Source organism: Rattus norvegicus, chromosome 7 (assembly GCF_021556685.1).
Source record: "Rattus norvegicus strain SHRSP/BbbUtx chromosome 7, alternate assembly SHRSP_T2T, whole genome shotgun sequence".
NCBI lineage: Eukaryota > Metazoa > Chordata > Mammalia > Rodentia > Muridae > Rattus > Rattus norvegicus.
Genome location: NC_141540.1, coordinates 34,589,138 through 34,615,980, shown reverse-complemented (window position 1 = coordinate 34,615,980; position 26,843 = coordinate 34,589,138). Strand labels below are relative to the sequence as shown.

At 39.2% G+C, this 26,843-nt stretch overlaps 1 protein-coding gene and 1 long non-coding RNA gene across 6 annotated transcripts in view; one reads left to right on the top strand and one right to left on the bottom strand.

Moving 5' to 3' along the window:
* The window catches only part of Anks1b (ankyrin repeat and sterile alpha motif domain containing 1B), a 1,165,946-nt gene that overhangs the window by 562,418 nt on the left and 576,685 nt on the right, over window positions 1-26,843 (bottom strand). The window lies entirely within an intron of this gene.
* Window positions 937-12,998, top strand: LOC108351597 (uncharacterized). The gene is made up of 3 exons (XR_015625219.1): window positions 937-1,103; window positions 11,410-11,513; window positions 12,782-12,998. It is a non-coding gene; the product is annotated as an uncharacterized LOC108351597 (long non-coding RNA).

The following is a 26,843-nucleotide window of genomic DNA, read 5'->3' as shown; positions in this document are numbered from 1 at the left end:
CCATTATCTTTGACTGTTGTGTCAGTGTTTTCTATGGTATCTTCTGCCCCTGAGATTCTCTCTTCTATCTCTTGTATTCTGTTGATGATGCTTGCATCTATGACTCCTGATCTCTTTTCTAGGTTTTCTATCTCCAGGATTCTCTCTCTTTGTGATTTCTTATTGTTTCTATTTCCATTTTAAAATCCTGGATGGTTTTGTTCAATTCCTTCACCTGTTTGATTGTGTTTTCCTGTAATTCTTTAAGGGATCTTTGTGTTTCCTTTTAAAGGGTTTCTACCTGTTTAACCTGTGTTGTCCTGTATTTCTTTAAGGGAATTATTTATGTCCTTTTAAAAAGTCCTCTATCATCATCATCATCATCATCATCATCATCATCATGAGATGTGATTTTAAATTCAAATCTTGCTTTTCTAGTGTGTTGAGATATCCAGTATTTGCTTTGGTGGGAGAACTGGGCTCTGATGATTCCAAGTAGTCTTTGTTTCTGTTGCTTAGATTCTTGTGCTTGCCTCTCACTATCTGGTTATCTCTGATGTTAGTTGGTCTTGCTGTCTCTGACTGGTGCTTGTCCCTCCTGTGGATCTGTGAGCTGTGAGCTTAGAAGTGAGAGCACTCCTGGGAGACCAGCTCTCTTCAGGCACGCTTTGGTCCAGAGGGCTGTGGGGCAGCCTTAGCTTTGGGCACAGATGGATACTGGAAGGATCCTGTCCAGGAAGGGCCTCTGACTGTTTTCTACAGGAAAGGTTCTAATCCCCTCGGAAGACTTCTCTTCTGTGATTGCTTATATGTGCTTAAAAAAGATTGGGTTGGAAAGGGGAGCGCTTTTTAATGGATGCAGGTGTTCTGCAAATGTTAAAGACACATTTTTATGTGCTGATATCTCTGGGCTTCAAAATGTGAGCAAATTATGTTTAGAAGTTTCTGGCATTCATACAGAAAGCTGCTTGATCTTCCGTGCTTTGAGGAGCTGATTCAAACTGAAACCTCTTCCAACACGATTATCAGCTCGGCGGAACTCAACTACGAAAGCATGTGCTACTCATAACCAATAGGAAAATGGAGCTGCTTTTAATCCCATCAGTGCCAAACTAATCAAACAGGTTTGTATTTTAAACAACACGTCAGACATATTTAGGGGCTCAGGTTACATACAGTTTGAGAGAAGATGAGTACGTATCAATTAAGAGACATCAATAAAATCATTATTGGGTATTTAAAATACATAGGTGGGGCCATGGAACCTTGTTAGACCAAAAACAAAACAAAACAAAACAAAACAAAAAAACAAAAACAAAAACAGAAAAACAAACTCTGGCCACTTAACCTGATCCTAAATAAAATTTTATACCTTAATTTTTATAAAATTTAAAGTACAATTAAATGAATACTAATAATCTATAATGCTAATATCTGTATGTATTTGTAAAGTATATGCATTTTAGACACTATATGCTCCTAGGGCTTTCTTGATTGACTGTGACACCTCTGGATTTTTTCGATTGATTGTCATACCTCTAAATCTATTCACCTTTTCCAGAAGAGAGACAGAACTGTGATATGGAGCTAGATATTACTGAGAAAGTAAGCTAGTAGCCGTAAATGTCAAGATTCCCCTTCATATGGCATCTCTAATTATAAATTGACACTACCAAAGCATTGGCAGCTTTCACACCCCCAGCGTCCACAGCTGCAGCCAAATCTTCAGCATCTCCTCTACGTTTGCCTTTCCTTCATGACATTTGATCAGTCAACAGTAGGAGCCCCTGTGTTCTCCAGAGCCAGCCTTCAGTTCAAAAACCCAGACCGGCTCAGGTTGCTCTGAGGGCGGGTGGGGGAAAGCAGAGCGGCTTTCAGAGTGAGAGCTGTACTTATCAATCACAGCAGCAGCAGCTGCTTGGGTACCAGCCTTTGCACCGGTGAAGCTGGCGTGCTCGCTGGGAAAAGAAAAAGCTGTCTGGGGGTGAAAATGGAGGCGAAACCATTTAGGCAGCTAGGGAGGCTTCTGAAGACTGGTAAGATTGGATTTCCCGGGCTTGGATAAAGACCATAGTGATGGTTTACAGTTATGGGAAGCAGACAGGAGAACTCAGGTTCAGGTCAGCTAAAAAAAAAAGAACGGCATCTGGGGAGCTCTTCTACAGAGAAAAATCACACAGGCTGAATCACGCTGGGGGAGTGAGCAAGGGGAAAGCCTGGCACTGGGGCCTCATTTAAAGAGAAATAAAGGCAGTAAAGACGACTCGCTCTAGCACAGCCTCACTGAAAGCTTGCGTGGATATATGCATGGAAACCTCAGCACAAACCGCTTAGCAGCCCTGTCCTTTTACTGAGTTCCTTCTCCTGTGTTATCCCTCTCTGAGCCTCCCACGTGAAATTCTCCCCGACAGCGGCCTCTGCCAAATGAACACCACCATAGCTCTGAGGAGTTTGTCAGAAATGCAGAATCATTGTTTCGACTCAGACGTACTGACGTGCCACTGGTTTCCCAAGACACGTGTATGACTCTAGGGCACATTAAAGTTTGAGAAGCACTGCTTTACAACATACACAGTGCTCAGAGGGAGAGAGAGAGAGAAAGAGAGAGAGAGAGAGAGAGAGAGAGAGAGAGAGAGAGAGAGAGAGAGAGAGAGAGAGAAACAGAGACAGAGACAGAAAGACAGAGCGAGACAGAGAGACAGAGACAAAGAGAGAAGTTATTTTCACCTTTCACAGCAACGACATATAGGATAGGAATGCCCATCATGTTTTATTCTCTCTACAAATATCCATTCAGCACAGTAAGTAATTAATTCACAGGTCTTGGGATTAAAGGAGGTTTTGGACTCTATTCTGTCTGTACCGCGTGAACTGCTAACCATGTAAAGTTATATAAACACTGTCCTAGTCCCGAAGGAGACCACAGGTGTCTTAGGAAGTGGTGAATTTTAAAAAAGACAGTTGTGATGTCAATAGCACGTACTTGTCACTGAGGTCACATGAGGAATGAGTGGGGGATGTATGTCAGAAGGTTGTGAGTAATGTTTCCTGAACCGGGGAGGTTTCTGTGGAGCTGATATCCTTGCGCTTAGAAAGGAAAGACTTTTTCTATTGAGAATTATATATATATATAAAATAATCACAGCACAGGAAGCTTCAACTAAAACCCCAAGGGCAAGAAATGGGTAGACTTGTCCAGATAATTTAGAGCAGTTCCAGATGGCTGGGTTTAGGTTGGAAGGGTAGTGGATTGGGGTCTGGTGGTCAGAGATAAAGAGGGAGAGCTCCGCGGGAGGGTAGAGGGCTTGTAGACCAACGGCTTCGGGATGATTCCTTTGGAGCAATAAAAGGAAGTTGGGAAGAGTTCTAAGTAGGGCAATAACTGGATCCTGTTTGCATTTTAGAAACACCACACTGGAGGATGTTTGGGGAAGGGTGATTAGCCAATTTGGCTGAAGAATCGAGTATATGGAGGGAAGCAATGGTGTCTAGAAATGCAGCTTTGGATGGAGATCACAGAGGATGCTGGCTATCATGCTGTGTGCTTAGTAGGTGGTGGGGAGTAGGAGGAGACTTTTGACTGAGAAGAGACCGAAGGCAGGTGGCCAGTTAGAAGGTGATGGCAATCATTTAGGCAAGGAGGTAATAGAACCTGATGACTCCAAGAATAGAAATTAGGAGCTAGATTGAAGGAGCAGGTGCATAATTATGAGCACAGTTTTGTTAGTCATTTCCGGGTGGCACAATTTCATACACAAATCAGATCTTTATAAATGCCCCTATTTCCACATCCCAATATAGCCTCGCTTCTGCACAAATCACACCGGGTGGAGAACACTCCTAAGGTACGTGGGTCACCAAGGAACAAACCCTTCCTGCTGCCCTAACTGCAGGTCCATCTCTCAGTGGTAGATGGACACTCAAAACCAAAGTAGGAATCTTGTGGTAGAGCTGGCCTTTAGTTCCCCCTTTTGGTTGCTTTCCAACCTCGATTCTTTGTCTAGGGAAGCATCATTACCATTTGCCTTCACTAACCTCCGAGATAGCAACCTCCCCTTTCTCACCCTTACCCCCTTTCTACTCCCAGGCATTGCCTTCATTCATTAAACTTCTTGCTGGCATAGGGACATCAAAGCCCTATTTCTAATTCTCAGTAGCTTGGGTATCGCCACCACTGAATCTCGCCTACCTCACCTGATGCCAGGCTAGTTGTTCTGTGACGTTATGTGATTTGAAGCTATGAAACTCCCTTTCAGGTGCCCTTTCCAGAATTTCTTCAGTAAGCCTCTTCCAAGTGTTTCAGTTATACACTGCAGAATATTTATAATTCTGTGTCAAGCATCATGCTTGGCTTTGACTTCCAAAATATAGAACTCAAAGTGGCTATTTTCTCCTCTAAAAGGAAAAAAAAGTACCTAAAAAAAAAGGGAGTAGCACTGTATTATGTGTTTCCTGTATATCAATTTGCACCATGTGACCATTTGCCTTCTTTGCTGAATGACTGTATTCTTTCTAATTCAAGATCCAACAGGCCTGGGGAGTGAATGGAAACAGTCCTGCTGCAATCTTAACATTTAGGAAAACCTATTGTTATCCGAGATTTTTATTTTCGTTAAGATACTCGTCCAGAATAGAAGCTGCCCACACCATACTTATATGGAAATCATACTTGATCAATAGTGTTCAAATCTCCACCAGTTTTTGAATGGAACAGAACAAGCATCAAGGCATGTGTGTGTACATTTATGTAAACTACCTCGTAAATAGATTCAGATTTTCATATCCACAAAATAGGTACTACCAAAATATTATACTTTAGGAAAAAAAAACATGAACTCTCAATATCCAGATGCTTTCCCTAGATGGACTTTATTGTGGTATTAAAGATAACAGTATTGTTGATTTATGAAATAATTTTATTTATTCTTTTACCTCTATAAGAAATTGGAATGGGCTTATTTTATTAACTTTTCATTGGTTCTTGGTGAATTTTAATCATGTATCCCAATCCCACCTGCCCTCCACCCTTGCAACCAACATCACCCCCCAACAGAGGAAAAATTCGCACTGTGGAAACTGTAGTATGTTACAGTATATCCAACAGTATACCCTTTGTCCACACTTCTTTGCTTGCAAATATTTATTGCAGTGACTCACTGGTCTGGTACAAGGCCTATGGCTTCTGCTACTCTATCAATACTAGAACCTCACTGGGGCTCCTCTCAGTTATCCTGTTACTGCCCTGTGTCACGGAGACTCTACAGTTTTGATTCTGTAGTACCTTCCCCCTTGTGCACTCCAGCAGTTCATCCAGGGGGTAGATGTTGGGGTGGGTCAATTCGAAGCCCTGGATCTGGGCCTAAGAAGTATCTGAGCTGGTCAGCCTGACAGCTTTCCTGCTCTCATGCTCTTGGGGTCAGCTCACTAGCATCCCCCACAACCAGGGCCAGCTCTACTCTGCTGCCCAGGTGAGGTGCAGGGCCCACTCTTCTGAGTGCTGCAGCCAGTGAGGGACATGGCCAATCCTCCCACTCTCTTAATATCAGGGCCTGCTCTCCCACCTGCCATAGGTGGCAAGGGACAAGGGAGAAGGAGATGGCATCTCTCCTTTGTCCGCACCACCACTCAGCACACAATAAGAAAGGTCAGCTTTCCTGTGCTCACATCCTCAGGGCCAGCTCACCCACAACCTCAATGTCCAGAGCCTCATGTCCTCTACTGTGCTGCCTAGATGAGGTATAGGACCTGCTCTACTGAGTGCTGCAGCAGGTGAGGGGCAGGGCCAGCTCTCCTGCATGCTGTAGGTGGCAATGGGTGAGGGGAGGGGAGGGCATTTCTCCCTTGCCCGTGCTTCTGCTTGGCAGACAAGTCATGGGGTCAGCTCTTCCAGGCTCATGCCCTTGGGGCAGGTTCACCCACACCCCCTGCAATCAGAGTCAGCTCTACTGTGCTGCCCAGGTGCAATGCAGGACCTACTCACTCAAATGCTGCAACAGTGAAGGGCAGAGACAGCTCTCCTGCTCTCCTGACCCTATTGGGGCCAGCTCTCCTGTCTGCTGCAGGTGGTGAGGGCAAAAGAGAGGGGTGGAGATTTCTCCCTCCCTGAAGCCATCCCACAGCATGGCTGGCTCTCCCACACCCTCAGGGCCAGCTTACCTACAATGAGCTTGTTTTATGGGCATCATAAGGCACAATCCTTCTTCATTTCATGTATAGACTGATTATGAAATTATCCCATAAGAGTAGTTATTCGTACAAATTTGGAGAAGAAATGAAGTTTACCGATATACTATCTTTTATGAGGTCATCCTTCCCTTACAGTTAACTTCTCAGTCTCGTAACCTAGAAAACACTATCATAAGACTGTCTTTAAGACTCCCTCCATTCCCTACCTCATAGTGTGAAATGTTTTCATGTAGTTTTACTGAGTCCTCACAATAGTTTTGTAATTTTATTGTCTGTAAGTCAATACTGTTAGACATACTTGGCATACTTAGCAGAATTATTTTTCCTTTCTCCTTCTGTAGTTTTACTTCTTCCTGGTCTTGATAAGTAGCTTCTTAAAGTTATTACTTGTAGTAGCTCTTCAAGATTAGAAAACAAAAACCAAAACAAAACAAAAGCCTGCAGACTGTTCCATAAAACTAATGTCATATACAAGGAACCAATCTGTGAGTTGCTTGTGTCAGTTCTGCTCCTCAAGTTGAGACCCCTTTGCATACGTCTAGATTTTCGCCTTCAGAACCTTGCTTTGATGCTGACCTTGGCTCCTGACAGTTAACCTGGATCTGGTTCTCACTTCATGAGTCATGTTTATTTCTGCTACTACCCAGAAAATGAGCCTTTACATCAATCTCCGAGTCCTTAGGCCCAGTCCCAAATGACTTGATTTCGTTTTTAGGTGCTTTGAAACATTTGTAAAGCTTAGCCATTGTCTACACTGTCTGGTCTTGCTCTTTATCTCACATTGTAGTATGTATAATGAGTCTGAAACTAACTGTAAAACAAGATTTATTAGCTTGCCCTAAATTGCAAACCTAGTCAATAGTATAAACTGGGTTCCAGTTCAAGACTTTATACTTGGTTCTGAAAATCAAACTTTATTTCATTTTTAAGAGAGCTATTTCGACTCGAAATGTATATAAGAAATACTCAAGTTAATAAAAAAAAGATAAAATTAAAAAAAATTTTTAATATGATTTAAAACCTAAAGGTAAAAATATTAATACTTTAAATAGGAAGGGTAAAAGTCACCATTATCATGTAATAAATAAGGAAATTATCTCCCACGGGGAGAGAGGTTATATGATCACAAGCCCTCCACAGTGAGTAGAGATAGAAACATGGCCATTCACTCCAGTCCCTTAGTGCAGAGTAGGTGGGCTGATTGGTGCGTGCCAGAAGCTCAGGGCCAAGAATTTCTCAGCTCTGTAAGGTATGGGATCTGAAGGAGCGCAGCCAGGGCGGCATTGCCATGGCCACCAAATCAAACTGGCTATAGCAGTGAGAAAAGTACACAAGCTTTTCGCATTATTACTTCAGGAACTCTTAAATTGAAGTATATGCTTGTTTTTTCTTCAAGAAATTTAGCTCATGTGATTGTAAATTTCCAGAAATCATGGTCAAAATATATTCTCCTTTAAAAAAAAAAAAAAGAGAGCTATTCTCAACAAAACATTGCCCAGTGGTAGTAAAACAAGAAGACACATGATCTAGACTCAAAGGAACTTTATCCGAGTCCCAGATCGCCTAGTTACTGGCTCATCTTGCCTTCAATTGGCCTGTTGTATGATGCTATGCAGAGTTGCTGTGAGGTTAAAGTACTTGAGAAATAAAAATAAAATGTGCTATACAAATGTAGAGGCCTTAGAAGCTAAACAACCTTTCTTTTTAAGTTTTTAAATAATATGTGTTTACTTCCAAAAAAATAATAGGATACAGAAAAACATAAAGAGGAAAAATTCCTTATAATATAATTTGGTAGTGTAGTCTACATTTTATTCCAACACATTACTTTCAGTTTGAAACTAAAACATTTAGAGTCTTTTCTGATATTTCATCATAGCTTTTACATCTATTTATCTATCCATCCACCCATCCTTATCTATCTATCTATCTATCTATCTATCTATCTATCTATCTATCTACCTATCTATCTATATGTGTGCATGTGTATCTACACATATTGTCATTTAAATTGTTTCTGTCTCATGGAGATTAGTGTATAGTTGCAAAGAGTCATTAGGTAAAGGATTATACATTAATTAAATACAACTTGGAAGCTACATGGAAATAAAACATATATATATATATATATATATATATATATATAGAGAGAGAGAGAGAGAGAGAGATATGGAGGGAGAGAGAGGAGTGAGCATATATACAGACACATATATAGATAGACATAGAGATAGATAGATAGATAGATAGATAGATAGATAGATAGATAGATAGATAGATAGGCAGGCAGACAGATAATGATTCAATCAACCTATCAGTTAAAAAATGTATTTCTTAAGGAATTTGGAGAAAGGCATTGATACAAATTTGGAGACAGTACCATTCAGTATTTTCAAGTACTATACTGACTTTCATCTCTTTTTGATGCACTCTTCCTCTCTCTCCCCTGCTTTTCTCCTCCTTCCCCACTTTCCTTTCCTCTCTCATGGTTCCTCACTCTCTTTTTTTCCAGACAGAGTCTCATTTCCTGATCAAGGCCTGAAACTTCATGCCTTAGCCTCCTGAGTGATCATAGCCCTACACCATCATTGTCTTGCCACTGTTTTTGTGTCTACATCTAAAGGGCAGACCCCCACCCTCTTTTAGAGTAACTCTTTCAACACATTATCTGAAATTGGATCTCTACAATCAAACTCATAGACACGCAATCAAGATCAAAGTCATAGGATCCCTTCTAACTACTGAAAAATAAATAATTATCAAAATTTCAAGCAGCTCATAGAATCTTGGGAGGGCTAGAGAACCAAATTGGTGCTTCCCAACCTGACACAAGGCCTCTAGAATTAAAACAAATGGAAGAAACACCTATACTCACCACCTGACATTCTGGGAGAACTACCCATTGTTTTCATCTCTGAGGATGTATACTTATGCCAAGACTTATGCCATTTCACGCAAGCAGTACCAAAGAATCAGAAATCTCTTCTAGCATGTTTGTCACCCATAACTACTGCTCTTATCCCACTCTTTTTGGTCTCTACATTTTCTGAGTTGAACCAAGTTCCAAGTAGAACCTTAGCTTCAAAGGGACCGAAAATGAGGTTGTGTAACATTTCAGATTCTCTCCAAGGAATAAGAAAAATACGATGAATGTGAAGAGCCAACATCCTGTACCTACCATAGGCAGGTCCTGTAATTGCCCTCATTTTACAGATGAGAAAAACGAGCCTTAGGTAGATTATGTTCTTTTTATTAATAATAACATTAATAGAGTAGAAAGCAAGATCTAAACTCATGTATTCTGTTCTAATACTTCTTCAGTGACTATTGCACTTCACAATTACTTCCATACATGATTCTTCCTAAATAATGTGAGCTATGGAAGAACCAGGTTCTTTATGAATTGATAATTTTCATTATCAGATATTAAATATTGTTATCCATTCATTAATCTAAAACTCTGTATTGATTATCTACTCTATGACAGAGATTCTTTTGTGGACCTGGGAATATTGTGGTTCATCATACATATTGTTTCTGTCTCAGGGAGATTAGCATGTAGAGGCAAAGCGTCATTAGGTAGAAGATTATGCGTTAATCAAGCACAACCCAAAAGCTGCATGGAAATAAGAGAATGTTCAAATGGAAGGTTCAGCTCATTTTGAAGGACAGGCACAGACACCTCTTTCACATAATCAGCTTACATCACAGAGTCAATCACATAAGATAAGCCTTGGCCTCTCTAAGGGACAGTCTAAGAGAGACTATTGAAGGTCTGTGAAATAAATGGAAAATTAGATCATCTCAAGGTTGAAAGCCAGAGAATGGAAAGGAAGCCAGTGTGGCTGGATCCTGGACAGTAATGAGACTGGAGTAGGATAGCGGTAAGGTAGGAATTCAACGCTCAGTGAGTAAGTACATGTGAGCATGCTTCCAGGAGAGGAAGCTGGGACTTTTAAGGTATCTCCCTTTATACCTTAAAAGGGTCTATGACTCGAAAGCAGGATAAGTGCAGTTTTAAAACAGAGAAAGTGAGCTCTGTGTGGTGAGCTTTCCTAAACTCATTATGGTGTGAGAGTCTTCATCAGTGGACCTCAACCTGTCAAACCTCTTTGGGGGCTGCTTATCATGTTATGATTCATGATGGTAGCAAGATTATAGTTATGAAGTAGCAATGAAAATATTTTTATAGTTGGGAATCAATACAACATGAATGCATGAAACATGTATGAAAGGGTCACAGCATTAGGAACTGTAAGAACCACTGGTCTACATGCACACATCAGGGAAAAAAATCAGTTGTGACCGTGGATTTTCTACAAGGAGAAAAGCAGCAAGGGTTAAAGCAAGGAAATAATTTGGCAAAATGGAAATAAGGCATGTGAGTCATTATCTCTTTTCTTTATGTTGCCTTTGAGTTAATATTTTGTCATAATGAATAGGTGTGTGTGTGTGTGTGTGTGTGTGTGTGAGTTTCAGAATTTTACCTGAAGCCACTTTAAAAGAAATGGAACATGTACACAAGACTTGAATCAAGTAGACCCTGATTACTGGGAAGGGGTTCATGAACCCCCACTGCTAACCGAGGAGATGTGGACATTTGATGGCTTCTGGGAGAGGGATGGTCAGGTTTATTTTCAAAAGCGTGGCTCCTAGTTGGTTGACCATGTTTCAGTGCCACATCCAGGAGCACAGGGGCAGCACAATTTGGAGTAGAAAGATTATTAAATTTTTAATGAGTGGGTACAATAGGGTTGAGGGGAATAAGAAGTGGAGGGTGACATTCCCAAAGACTTAATAAAATATTTGAAATAATGAAAATGATGCTCCTATTTGCTTTCAACATGTTTTAAATCAAACACACACACACACACACACACACACACACACACACACACACGTACGTCAAAGTGCCTTATTTTCGTCAGAAGAAAAATTATAATGATTTTTCATCTACTAACAGGAGAAATAACACCCCAAATCACTCAACCAACATCTAATATATCTCTTCAAACCTTCCAAAGATTTGGATTATTATACATTTTAAAGTAATAATTACAAATATATTAACATACATTCATATCTTCTCAGGCTGTTAACAAAACACTTGACTCTTCAAACACATTGAAGATAATCAAGAGCCACATCCCGTGGGGGGAAAAGTTAGCTTCCTTGAGAACAGTATTTCATGGTTCATAATGGTTTTAGAATAGGTGGCTCATTTCTCTAGTGTTTTGTCTCGGCCAGTTTTCCCGCCCTGCAGGACAGTCAATGAGGGTGCAGAGGGTGCCTGGAAGAGACCGGGAGACAAGAGATGCGAAGAAGGATGCCAAGACAAGAGTCTGATCAAGGTGACAATTTTATTTTTTCCCAAGGCTGAATTTATACCATAACAGGGCTAACAGAGAGGGGGGAAGTGGGAAACATTTACACAGGTCAAGGACATAGCTCTCTTGTGGTCAGCTGATGTCAACAGGATGTTGGTTTTTCTGAAAGGTTACAGGTTTGTCATATTATTAGTCAGCAGGATGTTGGTTTCTCAGAAAGGTTACAGGTCATAGCATTGGGCATCCTGACGTCAGATGTATTTCTCAGCAAGGTCAGAACTTTATCATATCATTATTCATCCTGACCACCAGATTTGTATTAGTCTTCTGCAGCTGGCTGGGGATTTTCCATGAACCCAGTCATACTTAACTCTTAACTGTACTATTAACATCAATAATGGAGGGTTTTACGGGCATCGCTCTCAACAGTGTTTGAAGTCTGTTTTCATGGGCATGAACTTCAACCTCAGATGCTGTGCCTGACACTATTTCCTCGGAGTGTTTCACTGGTCAGTGAACTGAGCTGAAGTCCCCAGTGTATGGATATCCCTTTTGTCTGCTGTCCTTGAGGACTTTGCTTAGTCACTACTCTCAATACCCATAATGTTTCCGTCTTATCTAACCCTTTTCTTTATCATATAATCATGCTCAGTTCTCTTATGGTCAAAATCAACAGCGAATAATAAAACAACCCTTCAGACCGTCTCCTCCCATCTAGAATTCTTTTTTTATTATTAAAGTATTATTTACCATTGGCAAGATGGCTCAGAGGGTGAAGGTGTTAACTACCAAAAATGGTGATCTGAGTTTAATCCCTGGGAGCCATATGGTGGAGGTAGAGAGCCAGAGAATCAACTCTCAAGTGCCCCTTGCCATTTAAAGACGTGAGTGCACTTCCCCTTGAAAATAAATACTTTAAAAGTATTTAATAAAAAAAGAGATGGCTCAGCAGTTAACAGCACTACCTACTTTTCCAGAGGTCCTGAGTTCAATTCCTGACAATAACATGATGGCTTACAACCATCTATTGTGTGATCTTCTGGCATGTAGGTGTACCTGCAGATAGAGCATTCATACACAAAACAAACAAACAAATAAATAAATGAACAAACAAATCTTACCCCCTTTAAAAAGAAACAAAAAGCAAAAGAAAAATGACCTGTTGTTTAATATTGTATATTATTAAGTACTATCTTTACATGGAAGATTTTTTAGAGTTGTTAGCATTTACTGGCTTCTGTTCCTCCTCACCATCTATTGATTTTAACCTCTCTTCTGTTCTTACCCTCCAGTGAACTCCTGAAGTCACCATCTGCAACCTCTCGGTGGCAATATGAAGGAGCAGGGTGGGCTGAGCCCTCAGAGTGTTTATAGCATTAATTAGAAACTGGAAGTAGGCGGCAGCACAGGGAGGAGGAGCAAGGCAAGTTCCCAGGACCAGACATGAAGAGCACCTACCTAACATTCACTGTGTTATATAAACAAATACATTTGCATTGTACTCAGCCACAGAGGCTTATGAATTATTATAGTACCTGGCTTATATTATATTATATTATTATTATATTTTATTTATCATATTATATTGCCCTAACAGGCACATAACATTATTAGGTTTCCCTGAGTAGTCTCAGAAGGGCATTTTGTCATCTGTGTACTCTAGGCTTTCGCTGTCTACTGAAATTTCTGCATGCACGCATGTCTGCATGCATGTGTGATACTGTTTAGGCCAGTATTATCTTCTTTCTTCCTTCTCTTTGTTGACATGCTTGTTTAGTCTTATTCAGGGTTTCTGAGAAAGTTTTCTTGCCCCCGACACATGTAGGTTCCCATGCCACAGTGTCCAGCGCCCATGTCACTGCATCATAGCATTTTGGCCTATAATGAACACTAGAGACTTGAAGTGTTTGTCCCAGGGTTTCTCCTGTCTTGTGTTATGGCTGACACATGGTAAGAGGTTCTTCGTTTGACGATATATGAATTCTAAGAATTATAGGCATGCTGTATTAAAATGAGGTTGAAGTGATACAGACCAGATCCTTACCAAAAAAAAAAAAAAATCTTATAACATTTCATTCTGACAAAGAGGATCCCACTCACAGCCATATGTTTTGATTTCCTTTTTTTGTACTTTAGCTATTAAAGACTTACAGCTTGATTAAAAATAATCTCTTGCCACCACTGGCCTTAAGGATCACATCTCAAAAACAACCACCCCAAGCCACATATACCCTGTATCTAGTTTTTCTAGAGGTGATGATCTTTTCCATCCACAATTAATTATTCTTACAAATAATATTTGCATATGATCTCACTCTTTATATTTGGGATGTATTAATGTTTTAATCGGCTATAAGCAATGAGAACGAGATTTATCTAGTCTGCTGAGGAAGTGCTAACATGATTTTTAAAAACAACTAAGAACACTAATTTTGCTGTCAATTTTATAACCTTATAATTACCTCGTAAATAGGCAGCATTTTCTCATGGTAATCACAGGAGTTTTCAAATGTCTTAAAAAGAAGAAAAGCATTTAAGATAATCTTTTTTAGATTGGAATGAAATTATTTATTTTGACATTTGTTGACTGTAGTTATGGACCATGTTCTTCCCAATTCTGGAAAAGACAACCTGGAAAGTTCGATGTTCAGAACACCGAATTCTAACAACTTTAAAAGCAACTCGAGCAAAGCCAATTTGTGGACTCAGTTGAGATCATCTTAATTTATCCTTTTGCAAAGGTGCTTGGCAGTGTCACTGACTAGGGTACTGGCACATTTATATTGTGCCAATCACTCCATAGAGGCGCCTGAAGAGTCACTGGGCAAGAACCAAAGACCTGAGACATAACTCCCTTCTCTAGCCCCTGCTATGAGAAATAGCCAAAACCAGGAGGGGATACGGGGTAACACTGTCAGGCAGTCGTCCTATAAGGAGGACAGAAGAGTTTAAGAAATAGGTTGAAACCCATGTGACAGTTTAGAAGGACGTGAAAAATAATGTTCATATAATTTATTTTTGGTTGTGAGCCTAACCTTTAACGGCTGAGCCATCTCTCCAGCCCAGTCATCTCTTTAGCCCTATAATTTATGAGATAGAGGTTCCAGATGCTAACTATAGATGAAGAGAATGAGAATCTATAAAACTTCCAAGCTGGGTCAGGAAGAACCATATAACCTGAAGAATAAAAAAGAGTTTTAGAGATGGGTTATTTCAGTTCAAACCCCTCGTCTTAAAGAGGAGGAATGAACCTTACAAAGGGCAAACCAGCAGATGTGGATTGCACAGAGGCAGTGAGAATAGTGACTGTGGGTTCCTGAGGTGGAGATGGGGAAGAACACCGAGAACAGCAAAAAGTGGGTCACTTTTCATTTTGATTCAGAACCACGAATCCTTTAAAAGTGTATGTAGACCATTAAAAAAAATAGTTTCATCACCTGCAGAGCTGAACTCAATTCTGGGGTTGGGACCTAGGCTAGGCCAGACAAAATGCTCCTCTTAAAATACCTTTGTGCATGGATAACCTTCCTAAGATTAGGTTCGTATTTGCTTTTAAGCTTCTTTTGTACCAGTTTTAATTGTTTGGGGGTATGAGTGCTTTAAGAGTTACAAAGGGTTTGTAAAATTGGCCTCTTGGAATTTTTTAAAATTTATTTACTTTTATTGAAAATAAATTTATTTTTTCATAAAGTATAGTTTCCCTTCATCTTGGGTCCTGATATTTTTGGTTCACTCTTAGACACCCATGTGTTATATAACTCAATTTTAATATCCCTTCTAAGGTATTCAATCTATTCACTTGCTCTGATGTGCTTGCTTCAATATAATCTTTACAATGTTGTTTCAGATATCATAAATCACATAACACATTGAGACTTTAGCTTTACATTTTCACATACACACATACATACACATGAGTGTGCACAAACACACACACACAGAAAGAGAGAGAGAAAGAGAGAGAGACAGAGAGAAAGAGAGAAAGAGAGAGAGAACTCTCATATATACATAGTTATAAGCTACAGAAGTATATCCTTTAAGTAGTTAGGCACGAGACATTTGAAGATTAGGAGTCATAAATATGCAAAAGCCAACTTAGTAAGATGTACAAAGAGATCAGAGGTAGTGTAAGAAACCAGGAGCTACAAGAACATGTCCCTCTACATAGAAACCAGAAGGCCTAACATCCAAAAAAAAAAAAAAAAAGAACAAAAGGCTATTATTTTTAAACTCTGGTAAATACATTCAATCATGAAAGATAGGACTGAAGCACAGTGGGTGAGATTTTCAAAATTTTTATTTCCTACTGTCCATCCCCTCCATTCTTGGTTCAAAAAAAAAAGTAAAGTAACATCACATATAATTGAGGAAAATAAGACACAAAAATATTTGAGAGGAATGGCTAGGCAGTCAGATACTTGGGAAGGAAGAACTGTGAAAAGTTTAAAGTTTCTAGATGTCTAGATGGCCGTACCTATGCACAGGGCATATATGAACAGAAATGACCAGCAAAGACTCTAACGCTCCCCTTCAGTTGATCTCAGACTGGGCAAACAGAATCTAAAGGCAAAGGCCGAGCTGTGGTCCAGAGCAGCCAGTGTAGTGCCAGCCCCAATGCCCAGAGAGCCCAGCTACAAATGCCAGGAGAATTTGTGTCATCTCCCACATTCATGCAACAACTTCCATGAGATCACTACCTGATCAGCACATGAGTGGAAGAGATTCCAGGAGCCATACTTGACAAATAACAACTGCTCAGAGAATAGTTCTGAAAGGTCAATAAATCAGGTACAGCCCCACATGAACACCAATGGTAAAAGCCTACCATAGCATGTGGGTGTGCCATGTAGGTATAATAAATGAAGTTAAACTTTAAAGATGTCATTTTTTAAAAGAGATTTATTAGGTATTCAAAAATAGAAGAAAATATATTTACTCACAAGAGGGGGAAAGAATATGACAAGTTGTTAAGGAATTCTTAACACTACTTTTAATGGATGATTAACTAAGATAATACCATTGAAATAAGAAACACAGGTAAATACAAACCAGTATTGTTGATTTTAGCTCTTAATTTCTCTTCTTTGCCTCTCGAATTGAAGAAAAATCAAGAAAGCAATAATTATAAGCCTACATTGGTAGACACATAATGTACAGGGATATAATTTGGGACAATACCACAGAGTGATAAACTTATGCAGAACCTTTATACCATTAAAACTGGTTGGTATAAATTCAAACTAGATCTAAACTTTAATAGTAATTTCCATGATACGTGCTTTAAAAAACAGGTAAAAATTGAATAAGAATGAACAATAAGAAAATTTAAATGAATTAAAGAGTGAATTAATTTGATTATGAGGAAACAAATAATACAAATGTAATAGAGGTGGTATTAAGAAAGGAAAAGTTGGGGGTGGGGATTTAGCTCAGTGGTAGAGCGCTTGCCTAGGAAGCGCAAGGCCCTGGGTTCGGTCCCCAGCTCCAAAAAAAAGAACTAAAAAAAAAAAAAAAAAAGAAAGGAAAAATTGTAAGAAAGAAAACAAATAGACTCTTTCTTATCAGCAGTTGTATTACCTATAAGTAAGTTATAACCTCCAGTTAAAAGAGAAGTAATTGTAAAGTAGGTTTTAAAAAGATCCAATTATATGCTGTCTACCTAAGCCCAACTTCAAGTCTAAATGTATGCATAAGTTTAAAGGATGGAAAAATATGCCATGCAAACATCATTTAAGAGTTGGTATGACTCTGCTCAATCAGATAAAATATAGTAAGTCAAAACTTGTTGGAAGAGTCAGAGACATTGTATATTGCTCAAAGGGTCCATCTACCAAGGCATGGCAATTATAAACATACTTACAACCAACAATGAGGTTCCAAAATGTATGAAACAAATTTAGAAATCAAGGCCATGATGGTTAGTTCTAATCGTTGATACAATCTAGAATTACCTAAAGGAAGCATTGTCTAGATCAGGTTGGGCTGTGGGAATGTCTATGTGGGATTGTCTTGATTATGTCCACTGAGTCTGGAAGGTTTGCCTACTGTGGCACCATTCTCTAGGGAGGAATTCTGAACTATCTGAGTAAAGAAGCCAAGCTGAGCACAAACATGAACACATTCAGTTTCCCTCTGTTCTTGACTGTGGATATGACTAGCTGTTTCATTTTTCCGTCTCCTTGACTTCCTACAGTAATGAATGATAACTTAGAATTGTGGGCTATAATAAACCCATTCTCCTCTAAGTTGCCTTTGTCTATATATTTTATCATATCAACAGCAAACAAAACTGAGACAAAGGATAGAATAAAACAATGAAAGGTTAAAAGAAACAGAGGACTCAAGTGGTATTATAAACCAACAGATTCATATATGAGATGAAAAATATATAGAGAGATAAAGCAATGATGGTATGCAATGTTTTGAAAGATACTAAAAGTCTGAACTGTGCATTTTAAAACAAAAACATTGCAAGTTTTATGCTATGTACATATTTTAAACAATGAAAAACTTTTATTATGAACATTTGAGTGAAAAATATTGCTTCGAAGACTAAATACTATGGCTTAAAAGCCAACACCAAATTACTGAAATTAGTAAAATCCTGACCTCTGTTACACAAGTCAGTGAAGAGATCCACATCTCAGGTAGGATATAACACAATCGAAACCACCCTCATAAACATTACAACAGAAGTTTAAATGATAGAAATTTACAGGAATGTTTCTTCTATAAAAGAAAGATACAAGATTTTCTAGTCCATTTTTTTTATTTGTGCAGGATTTGGTGCATGAGCATACGTAGAATGGTGGCCAGAGGACAACCTCACATGTCATTATTAAGGTTCCATATATCTTTTTGAGTTGGGCCTTTAATTTTAAATTTTATAGATAAAGACTTTCATTGGTTGAGTAGATTAGTTTGTTTGTCCAGTGAGCTCCAGGGACTCACTTATCTCCTCTTCCCTAGTGCTGGGATTACAAGAAAGTGCCACCACACTCAAAGTTTTTAGGTTTTGTTGTTGTTTGCCAAGCCAACTGGAAGTGATGGTGTGATATGGCTTCCTGATCCTAGAACAGAGCCAGCAGAGTGTGAGCCTCCATGAGTGTTGATGGTTAACAGATATAAAGCTTGTTTGTATATTTTACTTTATGTTCTTCCTTCAGGGAAATGCCCTCTCTGCCAAGGATAATGACTCCATGATAAACAGAAATAACAGGAGTTTGGGAGGTGACAGTCTATGTCTGTGTCCTTAGCAAAAATGGTAAACACTGTGACCTTTGGGATAGCCCTTAAGGCTGTGGAAAAGAACACTGAAAACAAGAGTTCAAAAATATATAATTTCTCAATTAAGCAAAATATAAGGATGCAATATGAATTTTATGAAGGGCTTCATGAACCTAAAAGGATAGATGTAGCTACACAATGAACTAGCTTGTCAGAAAGTACAAAGGCAGGCAGATTCCTGAGTTCAAGGTCAGCCTGGGACAGAGTGAGTTTAGGTCCAGGCATGGTCAGAATGGTAATCTCAGGACAGGATTCCACCTGTCTAAGTTTACTGTTTGTCCTTACAAAGGCAGGCAGATCTCTGAATTCATTTGCCATGTTAAAACCAAAATGTGCTTACTGTTTTCTGGTTTTTTCTTAGAATCTAGGGGCTGGGATTATGGGATGCTGATTCTTGAGATAATCAGGAGGGAACCTGGTGTAATGATTGAATTGATATGCAAATAAAAGACTGGGCTTTTGGTCTGCATGAGGTGAGGTAGTAGAGAGTAATAGATGTTATCTTTTAGAATTTTTTTCTAGTAAGGGCTGAGCTGTCTAGAGATCTCTGGAGAGTGAACATACAGTTCTTTTAGAATTTTTTTCTAACCGGATTTCTGACCTTGGTCAGAATTACTTAGAATTACTTAAATAGCTAACATAGGTCTTTTAGAAGGTTTTCTAGCAGCTACCTAGAGGGAACTTCTTGGAGAACAAAAATAGCCCTTTTAGAATTTTTCTAGAAAATCTTAAATTTTTTTTTTTAGTATAAAATGAAGAAATGAAGTTTATTTGGGACGTGGGAATGTGTCTGGGGACAGGAGTAGAGGCAGAAAAAAAGAAAGAAAGGAGACAGAGAAGGGCGGAGAGAAGAGAAAGAAGGGAAGAGGCCGCTGGGAGCATGTGGAGAGAGAGAGAGAGAGAGAGAGAGAGAGAGAGAGAGAGAGAGAGAGAGAGAGAGAGAGAGAGAGCAAATATTTTGGAGAGAAGAGAAAGAAGGGAAGAGGCCGCTGGGAGCATGTGGAGAGAGAGAGAGAGAGAGAGAGAGAGAGAGAGAGAGAGAGAGAGAGAGAGAGAGAGAGAGCAAATATTTTTAGCAGCTTTTTTGACTTTGATCAGAAAACCCATGAGCTATCCAGAGAGTTTTTAGAATTTTTTTCTAGCATGAAACAGCAGAAAGTTATCTCACACAGACGACAGAGCCAAGAGCTATCTACAGAGAGCTGTTTAGGGAATCATCTCAAACAGACTACAAGGCTATCTGTTTGTACCCTATCATTTGACTTTGGGCCATTTCTTTTGCTACTCCCAAACAACCCTTCCTCTGGACCCCCAACTAAGCTAAGGCTGGTCTTTGGCAGTTGTTGTTGTTGTGTTTTGTTTGTTGTTGTTTTGTTTTAACTTGGGAGTTCTGCAAATTAGACTCAAGTTCTATGCTTGCTAGGAAAACACCATACATACTAAGTGAACTCCTATCCTGATAAAAAAGAATTCTGCCATAATATGTGTGTGTGTGTGTGTGTGTGTGTGTGTGTGTGTGTGTGTGTGTGTGTGTGTGTAAAGAATTCTAAAATTTTGGCGTTTTTAAATCATATAAATGCATAATTGGATTTAAAGGAAAACATCACTAAACAGCCTTCAGAAACTGCTGCATTCAGAGAAATCCATATTCACCCACACTCAGTAGATACAGAAAGGTGGACCGATGTCTTCCTAAATGCATCAGGCTGAGTTTGCCCTTGTTTCCAGTCTCTTGTTACAGCTATTGTTCCAAACCTAACAGTGAGAACCATGTCTCTCAGGTCTTTCTTTCTCCAAAGCAATCTCATTTTATTTCAGAACTAATGTCTCCCCTTATGGAGTTTCTTATGAATGAATCATCAAAACCTCAAGGAAATGTTTCATTCTCATTTCAAAATCTATAAAAACAAGCATATGGAAAAATTCTGATGATCTCTTGACTTGTAAGCCTGTAGAGAGACCACAAATGAAGTCAACATTGGTGAATTAACACCATTCCCACAAGGGAGGAAGACAAGTCCCCCCTTGTCTTGCAAGCATCCCCTTCCTAAGGAGCAGGATTGTAAAATGAATCTTTCAGGTATTAAGACAACTTTCTTGGGACCTAGAGAGATGGCCCAGTGGTTCAGTACACTGGTTGCTCTTCCAGGGGACCCTGGTTCAATTCTCATCACCCATGTGGCAGCTCATAATTGTCTGTAACTCTAGTCCCAGAGGATCAGAATCCCTCACATAGACAAACATGCAGGCAAAACACCAAATGCACATAAAATAAATAAATCTTTATAAAAAAAATTTACAGCTTTCTAAAGCAGGGACTGTTCCCACTACCTAGTAAATAATTGACCATTTTGTGAATGTTTTTCAATAATTAAAAGCTAGACTTGCAAAATCACTGCTCTTAATTCCCCCTGAACTTACCAGTGAATATTTTTTATGTTTAATTTTATTTTGAGAGCTATGGAGAGATTTAGCATTTCAACTTGTAATATTAGAAAACAAGTTTTCATATCAGATTGGACTTGGGCTTGAATTCCAAACCAACACTTCCACATTCTGTGTAAACTCAAATCCTGGTTAATCTGTGTTGCAAACAATATAAAAGGACACAGCCTTTAGGAACCAGGACATTTTTGGAATGTTGTATTTATCAGACAAAATCCATACCATTTGTAGGAACCTTAGGGAGATTTCATAAACCCATCACTTGAAAGAATAAATAGAACCTGTGTGGTGGCACACAAGCTTGGGTGACCTGAATTCTATCCCTGGGCCCCATGGTAGGAGAGAAATGACTCCTGAAAGTGTCCTCTGACCTTCATACATGTACTGTGACACATGTGTTTTCATATCTATCCGTCTATCTATCTATCTATCTATCTATCTATCTATCTATCTATCTATCTATCTATCCTCTGTCTGTGTATCTCACACATATGCATGATAATAAATAAATCTTTTAAAATATCAGATATGTAGAGATTGATTTTTGCACATTAGTTCCCTATGTTTTTCATGGCACAATAAAAAGCTATTTCTCCTAAACATCTAGCTTTTCCCACCTCCTAAATTTTCTAGTGACAACCTGTGATATATACAAACAACAGCCTCAGTAGTTCTTTAGAATGTTCTTCACGATGCAGTCATTTGAACATTTTACACCATGGCTCAGTTCATAGTGTGATTTAAATTTAAGCCGACTCATCGACAAACAGGAATCTTACTCTTTTCAGTTCAATGTATACAGAACTGAACCATGCTAGCTCAAATCCAGGCTACTTTTCTCCTAACCAAAATCCATATTCCCTCAACTCTGTTCCTCCATTTTAAAATATCCAGTGATAGCATTCATGGCAACATGCACACTATGGTCTTTACAGTTCAATGTATGTGCATACAATTCTGAGTTTGTCCCATTCTATCTGTGAACTCTTGTGTGGGCTTCTTAGCTCCAATCAGCCTAAATTTCCTTATCTGTAAACCAAAATGATGTCCATCTTTTCAGTTTTGGAGAAAGGTAAGTATATCTATGTCTATGGAGATCCTGGCATGTGGATGCCCCATAATAAATTGCTGTTACTCTTGTCAGTTTGTCACTTCATGCTCAGAAAACGTCACTCTGGCCATGTCAACTCACATTGTCTCTTGCTGTGTTCTTAATGCTTTCTACCTTCTTGCCCAATTTCCCCTTCATTCCAGGATCTCAGAGCACAGCTTATGTCTCTGATCAGTATACTTTCCTTTTTATTTCTTGCACTCAGCATTATAAATTCTCGAACATTGTTATTACTTATCCTTTACTTTTTCCTTTTTCCCCTAAGCCAGGAAATCTCATTGCTCATGGTTTTAACTTATGTCCTTCCTTTTTCCTCAACATGATAAACATTCCCTTAAGGACATTATTGGTTCATTGCTCCCTTCTTTGGCTTCTAGTAACCAGCTCTCGGTAGATACATGACATAGTTTCTCTCTCCCCATTAGAACCTACTCTTCCTTCTAGATAAATCTCACCACTTCCACTAGGCAGAAAGGCACACAAATGTAATCCTAAGACTCAAATACAAATTCTTTTCCAGATGTTCTGTTGAGGGGGAAAAAAAGAGGTTTCTTTGTGTGATTTTTAGATGCATGAGAAACCATAAATACAGTACAAATGCAGTTCAAAGAAAAGTCTGGGTTCAGAGTTTATGTTTTTTCATGTGATATTGAACTTCACAATGACTTAGTGTTCCCCAGGGTGAGCCTGAAGTGAGATGACGTTTGTATGGTGTCTGGCATACAATCAGTATCCGTTCAACAGAACATTTAGCTATAATTAGGATGAATATCCAAAAGAAATACTTATTATTACTCACAAAATACTGAAAAGATCTTGGGTCCTGGAGCACTAACCTATGAATTCCCCACTATTTCTATGAGTGAGAGGCTAGACCATGGATTTAGGCTGCATAATCAACTACAGAAAGATAGAGGATTTAGGCTGCATAATCAACTACAGAAAGATAGAGGATTTAGGCTGCGTAATCAACTACAGAAAGATGGGACCCCTGAAGGATAAGACAATTGTCAGAAAAAAATCCAAGAGTTTGTTGTTGTTAACATTTCACATCAACAAGCAGAGGTATGCAATTCAATTAATCTTTGCGAAGAGAATTAGGAAGGTATAAACATTGTGCCTTCCACAACTAGACCAGAAACTCCTTCATAGCAAAAAGTTCAAGGACCTTTGATCAAATAAATAAAGTGTAATGAAATTAAAGGTCAAGTTGACCTTTGTTAAATTACAAGCAATAACTATGGTAGTGAGTATTTCTTGAGTGCTTACTCTACTGCAATATAATATGCTAATTATTGCTCATATATAATTTGCTCTACTGTTATCTCAAGAACTTTAAAAACAGTCATTTCTTTGACTTTTCCCACTTTAAACCAAGGCAGTGTGAGGAATGAGCCAATAAAAACTAAAATCTCACAATGACTCCTGCTAAATAAGGTGAATATATTTCAGGCTCCGCAACTGGTAAATGCAGGCTGGGAAATGGGTAGAATTGGTTCCTTAGTTTTGGTGCAAATTTCTCCAGGTAAGACTCTTAAGCGATTACTTCAGATCTGCATTAATTTAGTGCTTTTGGTAAAATGTTCCTTAGGACCGGTTAAGATTTAGCATAACAATTTCGAATGGTCCTTTAATGAAAAGGTGAGTCGTGTTAACTTGAGGAAATTATATTCAGAATTAGCTAAGCAGCAATGCCCTGTAAAACAAGGAGCTGACGTCTTCTGGCTTCTATTTGGTAGCCTCTGTGTGGAGACACAGATTTCATTTTTCATTTACATTCATGGTTTTGTCTTCTGGCCCCCAACCCATATCTTGTTTGCTAATAACTCTGCTTTTGTGCTATTTACCATTTCGGAGGGAATATTTTTCCTTAATACTTTACCTTTCATCCATTTCTGCTCAAGAGATATTTACTTAGCTTAGAGTGTGTACCTACTCATTTATCTGGAATTTTATACACCTTAAGAGACTGCATCTCCTTTCCATATTTGAATAATTATGATTCTTGGCTCATGGGACAAACACACTACCTACATCACTTTAACTTTGTCCATTACTTTTTCTTGTCAAAAGAATGGAACATGTAACAAAATCGTAGAGGTTCATAAAGTTCAGATGCATTGAGGCATAAGCTGCACACGGAAACAGTATTGTAGTTGGCACAGGAACTGTATAACATCTCTGTGTTATACAGAGGTGACACACACATCTATAATGCTAATACTTTGGAGGAAGAGGAGGGTTTCCTGTGAGCTCAAGGCTAGCTTGGCTTTCATGGTGAGTTCTAGCCCAATCAAAGCTACATGGTTAGACCTTATCCACACCCCCAATCCCTACCCTACCAGTAGATTGATAACTGCAACATGGTTAGAACACGGAGAGATCGATCAGTGAGAAGAAAAGGGCACTCTTTTTTTTTATATTTTAATTTTTTTTATTAACTTGAGTATTTCTTATTTACATTTCGAATGTTGTTCCCTTTCCCGGTTTCCGGGCAAACATCCCCCTAATCCCCCCCCCTCTCTTTATGGGTGTTCCCCTCCCCACCCTCCCCCCATTGCCGCCCTCCCCCCAACAATCACGTTCACTGGGGGTTCAGTCTTAGGAGGACCCAGGGCTTCCCCTTCCACTGGTGCTCTTACTAGGATATTCATTGCTACCTATGAGGTCAGAGTCCAGGGTCAGTCCATGTATAGTCTTTAGGTAGTGGCTTAGTCCCTGGAAGCTCTGGTTGCTTGGCATTGTTGTACATATGGGGTCTCGAGCCCCTTCAAGCTCTTCCAGTTCTTTCTCTGATTCCTTCAACGGGGGTCCGATTCTTAGTTCAGTGGTTTGCTGCTGGCATTCGCCTCTGTATTTGCTGTATTCTGGCTGTGTCTCTCAGGAGAGATCTACATCCGGCTCCTGTCGGTCTGCACTTCTTTGCTTCATCCATCTTGTCTAATTGGGTGGCTGTATATGTGTGGGCCACATGTGGGGCAGGCTCTGAATGGGTGTTCCTTCTGTGTCTGTTTTAATCTTTGAAGGGCACTCTTTAAAATGTGGTAATAGAAGCTATGAGAAGGAGTCACTACCCTAGGGCTGAGGTAGATCGCCAAGGAAGGTGATCCCCACCTGATTGGAGCTGAAGTAGGACATTACAGACTGAAGATACAGCCATGACACATGGGACGGAAGACGCTGAAGCTGATGAAGGCATTGCCTTCCAAAACTTGCTGAAGATCTGCTCGCTAAAGCGCCAGGGAAAGCTGTTAGGGAGATGTATTTCCGGAGTCTCTCCATGTGAAACTTCCTAAGGTGGTTGCTGGGAAAACTGGAGGCTGCTGGCTACAGGATGGTCCAGTAACTGTTCTCACTAAGGGAGGATAGCAGAGCCAGGAAGGAAAATCCCTTCTTCCTTGCCTCTAACTCACAAAGCCTAACTTTATTCAGCCTGGCAATGGGAAATCTTAAAGGGCTCATCTCCATATTTGCAGAACATGCAATGGGGTATAAATTTGCAGCTGAGAGACTATAAATTGATAACTGGTATGCCAGGTAACACATTTATAACAAGAACCTTGGAATATCATCTGGTCCAATTTCCTCTCTTTCAGCAGATTGATGCTTCTGCTATTTAAAGCAGAGGGATGCTAATTCTGCTTAACCATACATTCCTTTTAGAACCTCCTTCATTCTTTCAAAATATGAGTTAATTAAATCTACATATGTTTACCTCGCAGAATTTTGCAAATACTGAAAAATTATCACAGAGGAAATAAGTCACAATGTCAAGGCTTAGAGAAAGTTAATGCTAGTATTTTGATGTATAGTAGGTCTTATTATCTGAACAAGGTATATTAATATCTCTGGTAGATACCTGAAACCACAGGTTGTCTCAAACCCTATATCAATATTTTTCCTATGCATACCCATGATGATAAAATTCAATGTGCTGATTAATGACAGTAAAATATTAACAACAATAACTCTTACTAAAACAGAACACTGTTAAAGGCAGACTATAGTAACTCACTGTGCATAGCACATAAAATATACAGTAATGAATGAGAACGTAGTATTTCCTTCAAAGGCATCGTATTACTTTCTCCTTTCTTGCAATGATGGGGCATGGTATAATGACAACCTGATATGAGCAGACGAAGTAAAGTGAGGGAGGTAGGCACTGTGAACCGGTCCCAGGCGGTTCTGAGGTTGGCTTAACAGACACTTAGCTAATCTATGAGAATCCATAACTGGATGGTTGAGTGACTCATGGATGGATAGCACACACAGCCTGGATACAGTAGAGGAGGATGACTGACATCCTGGGCAGGGCGGGAGTGGGATGATGTAGAATTTCATTACATTGCTCACTATCATACACAACTCGAAGCTTTGAATTCATCAATGTCTACAAACTTCCATTTAAATATTTTTGGACCATTAAAATTGAAATCACAGAATAGGGATGACTAGTGTCATGTTATACTTTTATTTTAAAAAAATTCATTCACTTAATTAAAACTTAT